The sequence below is a fragment of the Chionomys nivalis genome, chromosome 15 (genome assembly GCF_950005125.1).
Source record: "Chionomys nivalis chromosome 15, mChiNiv1.1, whole genome shotgun sequence".
NCBI classification, from domain to species: Eukaryota; Metazoa; Chordata; class Mammalia; order Rodentia; family Cricetidae; genus Chionomys; species Chionomys nivalis.
In genome coordinates, this window is record NC_080100.1 from 12,219,338 (window position 1) to 12,225,552 (window position 6,215).

The window sequence follows — 6,215 nt, forward strand, 5'->3', positions numbered from 1 at the left end:
AGTAGCAATTTCTTGGGATGAAATGTTCAAATGAACATTAATATATAGCCAGAATAAAATATTTGACACATGCCATTGCTCAAAATAATAGCATTGAATACACGGTGAAGTTATTGTACTGAAACTTTCCTTACATTTCCAAAGATATTTAAAGTCATTCAGGTAGATTACACATTTTATTTGAAAATAAATGAAAATGTCTACATAAATTTCTGACAGCACTAACATGTAATAACTATGGTATGGTTGTGTGGAATGATTTGAGGGTGAAAACTCATAGCACAAGAATTCTGTCTCATAAATGAAAAGGAGCAAAATATTTTTCTGTACTTTATGACTATTTTTGTATTTCATTTGTGTCCTCCATCACTCAAAAATTCTGAAAACTATACTAAAATGCAAGCAAGATGTCAAGGACATGAATGCTACAACTAATTAAAATCATGTTTCCTAATGTGCAGAAACAATTTTAGTAAGACTCATGCAAAAATTTTAAAGAATTTAGTAAAATTATTTCCTTGAAAAGCCCAATACCTATTGGATAGCCCAGAAAACATACATATTTTTCCATCTGTAGCATTATGCCTTCTGACTAGCTAGTAATTAGACTTTGTAACTAGAACCTCATATTACTCCAGTAATAAAAATTTAACTGATGATAGAGTTGAATACCATACAACCTTGATAAATTAATTTTCTTTCATAGCTATTCAATAGACACTCTTTCCCTATCCTCACTATGCGTATACATTAGAACCTAAAATTTAGAAATCTGAACATATTGTGTTGTATCAGACCAGAAGTCATGAGGAAAGCAACTGTCTCTTCTGGAAGTTATCAAAATGCTTGCAATGCAGTAACATTTACAGTGATTTGGGCACAGTTGATTCAATCATAAAAAGATGGAGTAGCACCCAAAAACAAAAGCAGCAGGTAACTGAACCATGGTCACCCACCATCCGTGAAAGGGACAGAAGCAAGACTGATGGGCAGTTCCTACCAAAGCTTGTAGTTGTACATGATGACTGTTGTAGCTTCTGTCAAGGCACCTGGCCTTTGAAATACTTGCCCTCTAGAAGGAATTCGGTGAAGGTGTTCATTTGTTTCTCCCTCTCCCCATTTTCGGGTATTCTGCTGGTATCCTTCACTGTTGAAACTTCCCTGAAACCTAGACTAAAGAGCTCCCCAGGCACACATTCCCCAATTCCAGCTTCTTGAGGCACAATGTATTTTTAATAAGCAAGGGGAGGGGTCCAGATGAACTCTGACACAAAAGCAAAACACAGGACGAAGGCTTTAACATCCAGTTGAAGATATAAATAAATCAGTAACATGAGTATAAAATACACGCAATAATAAAGACATAAAACGGAAAGGCCGTGTGTGTGTGTGTGTGTGTGTGTGTATGGAGAAGACTTTTGCTCTGTTTTCTCTATTCAGACAAAAGGCTGGCTCGTTGGATGTTTGACATATGTTGATTTTGCTGTTGTGATGTAAACATCCTTCACTCTTCATAAATCACTAGACTGTAAATGACACATCCGCTAGGAGATATTTTACAGCAGATGTTGAGTCTAGAAGTCTGTGTTAGAGAAATCAATGGGACTTTGATAGCACTGTCGTTAGATTTCCTGCCTGGGCAGTGACTTTTGTACCTTCCTTTAAAATCCAAGCCAACTACTGAAGTTAGAATGAAAACAACCGAGCGATCTCTACACTGAAAGTGCATACAGTCAGCCTGAATTGCATCTTATATAAAAAGGATATCTACATTGTGAATTTAGGATCTATTAAGAAAGGCATATAGGGGTGAAAGGGATGGTTCAGTTGGCGAGCCATCTTCGTGGGAGAGCATTAGAGCCTGAGCTCAGATCCACTGCATCCATGTGTGACATGAAAAACAGAGACAGGTGGATCCCAGGGTCTTGCTGGAAAGCCAGCCAGCAGAAACTGTAAGCTTCAGGTTCAGTGAGAGACTGTCTACAGGAATCAGGTGACAAAGATAGAGCAGGACACTTAAAGTCCTTCTGTGAACTCTGCACACCCACAGGTGTATTTACTTACACACACATTTGTGTAACCCTCAGACCTGTGCACATTTACATGTGTCCACATGCATATGCACACATGCACACACGACACACTAAAACAAGCAAAATTATTTATATAGAATGGACAGCTAGATGAGAAGAAATGGAAGTATAAGTGAGTGTAAATTAAACTCTATCAAATGATTTAGAGCCACAATATGACTGCATACTTTTATATTTATAAGCATGCATAGAAATTATAAAAATGCTTTCTTTACTTCTTCCAAAAAATGAAAGATATAAATTCTGTAAGAGATAAGTTATCAACTAGCACATATGAGAAATATTCAAATGTAAAGGTGACAGAAAAATAAACATTAAAATGCTGTGCTTTGTCCTCTGAAATCTGTTAAAAAATAAAGAAATTAATTTTACTGCCAATATAAGAATTTGAGAGCCACTTTATCAAGACTAATGAAGTAAAATTTACAATTGCTTAAAAATGAATTCTCAAAAAAAGCATTTTGAAATTTGATTTTCCTTTGAGAATAAATTGTAGAGGCTAATTATTTTTTTAGGAAATAGTTCCCAGAACTAGTAACTACAACAAAATTCTGTATACTGGGATGCTCATTCAAAAGTTTCTTGAAATTGTTAAAAAAAATAAAGGAGAAGAAACTCAACATACAGATGTTCCAAAATAGGGCAACTTTGAATGAAATTTATATTGATTCTTTTAAAATTTCACATCATGCACTCCAATCCCACTCATTTCCTAGTCCTTCTGTATCCACCCTTTACCCTTGTAGTGTCCTCCCCAAAGAAAAACTAAAACAATAGATAATAAAAGTATGATAAAAATTAAAATAGCAAATAAGAATATTAATTTAAAAACAAGCAAAAAACTCAAAAAGTTGCAAACCCCCCAAGCAAGTAAACAATCAAAAAACCCACTTCCCTCTTCCATCTTTTCTGCCTCTCTATTGTTTCTTCATTTGTCTCAGTGGCGCAGTGTTTCTGCATCATGCAGCATTCCCTTTGTTCAAACAAGTTTACTGACATGTTGATGGTCAGGTTCAAGGCCTCTGGCTTCTGGTACACCATAGGTACTGGATCCTCACTGAAACTCTTCTCAGATATCCTGCTGCTGCCCCATGTATTGAAGAGCCTTCAGCTATGGTTCCAGGGACCAGTCCCCTCATACCCTCCAGCAGGTCATGGATGGGGTAGATAATGACAATCAATAAGTCCTTGCTTCAGTCTCTGCTTCAGTTCATGTCCTGGCTTCCCCACATGATGAGCTGAAACCGAAGTTGTTTTGAGTCAGTGTTTAATCACAATAGTAGGAACCAGACTAGGACCCTATATTACTGACATATTATTTCTTTCACTATTTCTGTAAAACACATGGCTTATTCTCAGTGAGTATGTTCAATAGAAAAACATGACTTCATATATTGGTTATAACAGTTCTCACATGCTCATTCACTTGCTTGTTGTAGAATTTGTTTCTAAATCATGTTCTGCAAAGATTTATGTATCATAAATTTTGTTGTGGCACTAAGAAATAACCTTGACCTGGTACAAACTCAAACTCTTAGGAAGTGTGTTAAGATTCACTGAAGAATAGACCTTTAGATGAGAAAGCATGCATTTCTAAAAATATTGACTGTATTACTGAAAACTAGTTCAAAGGAAAAGAAAAGAAAAAGGAATTTAAAAGGTGACATTTGTTTTAAAAAAAGAAAGAGAAAGAATATTTGGGATTCAATCAAGTTTGCATATGGTGCTGTCTAGATAGTGTGGATACTCAGATGCCAAATATAGATAGATCATAACATGTAAATTGGAAACGCTTTCTTCTGACAACAACATAGTCGTGACAATGACATTTTGAAAATAAAGATATACAGATCTTCCATGATTGTGAAGAGAGAAAGCAGTAAAGTTATTTTGACTTGTTTTCTTGGATGATTTCTCCCAAATATCCATAGATTAAGGTCCCCTGTTGCATTCTGAAATGTGTTCTTCTAGTTGGGAGTAAGCATTTATAAAGACTCAATAGAAAAGTAAAAATTATTTTGGAGGTGTCTTTTGTTATTTATAAGTTTGTTAATTTTTGGTTAAAGTGCTGTTAACTAGAAAAATCCTCAGTTCTATTTATATATTTATGAAGCAATAATTACAAGTGGGTGCTTGTTGGCATGAGGGTGATCATGTTGTTAGAATCTGCATCCCTATTTTTTGGTGTATAAAGAGATTAAACAATTTGCCTGAGTTTATATAGTCATCACTTTATAAAGCTTCAATGTAAACCAATAAAGAAGTTTAAATTTGGGACCACTGGAAAATATTTCATCTTTCTCATCAACCAGTCTATTGGCAGCTTCAAGTGAGTTTTAGAATACAGTAAGCAAGCAGGACACCTCTACTTTACTGAACCTCAGATCATGTGCATATTTTTTCTTTAAAAAGTCAAACACATGCAAAATAAAGTGGCTTGAATGAAAAAACTAAGACAAGACATGGCCACATTAGAAATGGAAGAAAAATCACATTACTTCAGTAAAACTTCTCGTAGCCTTGCCAGGAAGCAATATAAAAGATGAATATGCCAGGCCATGGTGGTGCATGCCTTTAATCCCAGCACTCAGGAGGCAAAGGCAGGTGGATCTTTACGAGTTTGAGACCAGCCTGGTCTACAAGAGCTAGTTGCAGGACAGGCACCAAAATTACAGAGAAACAAACCCTGTCTCACAAAAAAAAAAAAAAAAAAAAAGATGAGTAAGTGGGCAGGTTCCCACTTTGCCTTTCAAAGCTTCATCCCTATGATGAAAGGCATCTTACAAGTCTTATCACCTCCCAATAGTGACTTGCTTGGGACAAAATCTTTACCACATAGGCTTCTGAAGGGCATTTGACCATACTACAGGAGCAGTCTAGGATGCATTCTTCCCATTTGTTTGAAATTATTTTCTTCTCTTTTTGCTATTTAGATAGCAGAAGATGTCAAATTTCACTTGCAAGACAAAAACAAACATTAACAGTCATGACATTGCCACTGAGCTCAAAGGAGTTAAAATTACTGTTGACTTTATAGCTATCTCACCAGCCCTGCCTATGATATCCTGTCTTTTTCAATAAAAGAGATTTAAAGGTTTTGCTGATTTCCCATAATTCTTCACATGTAATATTTCTATTTTAGAAATTGCCTAACATTACAACATTACATGCACAGACCAATGTCAATATACATTGTATAGAAGGAGTAGGAGTTTAGAATGCCACAAATATATAGGAACTCAAAACAATATTGCTTTGTATTGTGTGTTTGTATCATCTGGAGCATGAAAGTACAACCCTCATAGCACTATTAATTCAGGGAAAATGTTACCTAAAGACAGAAATAAAAATCATTTCTAAATATTTTGCGAAACTAGAGCTCTATGTCTGTGTGCCTCTTCATTGCCTAGTGGCTTTCTTGATCAAAGCTAATTATCAAAAATTATACATGTGGTTTGTCTACTTGAATACCAATTCAAAGATTAGATATATAATTAAATAGAAAGCCTTTATTTTTGTGCCCCACTTGGCATTTTAGAAGAATAAATAGCAATACATAGCATGTTGTATTATAAGAACTCATTTATACATTCAAATGGTTTAAGTCGTGATCAACCCCATTCAAACCACACACATAGTGATTGCTACTTCTGCTTGGATGATTTTGAAAGCATAAATATAAAACCCTTATTAAAAAGTCAGTATAGGAGTGAACATTGATTAATGGTCTGCTTTCTGTTATTACAGTTTTCTGTTATTATAGCCTAGTAAAAATCTGATATTTTGAGTTTAATTTCTGAGAAGCATTTCTGGTATTAGCTGTTGTTTGCGTGAATAGCCTAGAATTCTATTCTCTTTCTTTCATCATCTTATGCTGATTGTTTGTAAAATTGTTTGTATTTTATAATATCTTTTTTATGCACTTGACACTTTGTTATGGGCTCATGTTTTTAAATAAAAACAGGGTTTTTTTGGTCACAGCATGTATTTATTACAATAAAATGAAATTCTTAGAGTCATGTAAAGCACCTTTATAAATGATATGCTAGCTTCTAGAGTCTGTCACTTTAACATTATTTGCCTGAGTTTAATTTCACTATTTTGACTTTATTTAATGATGTG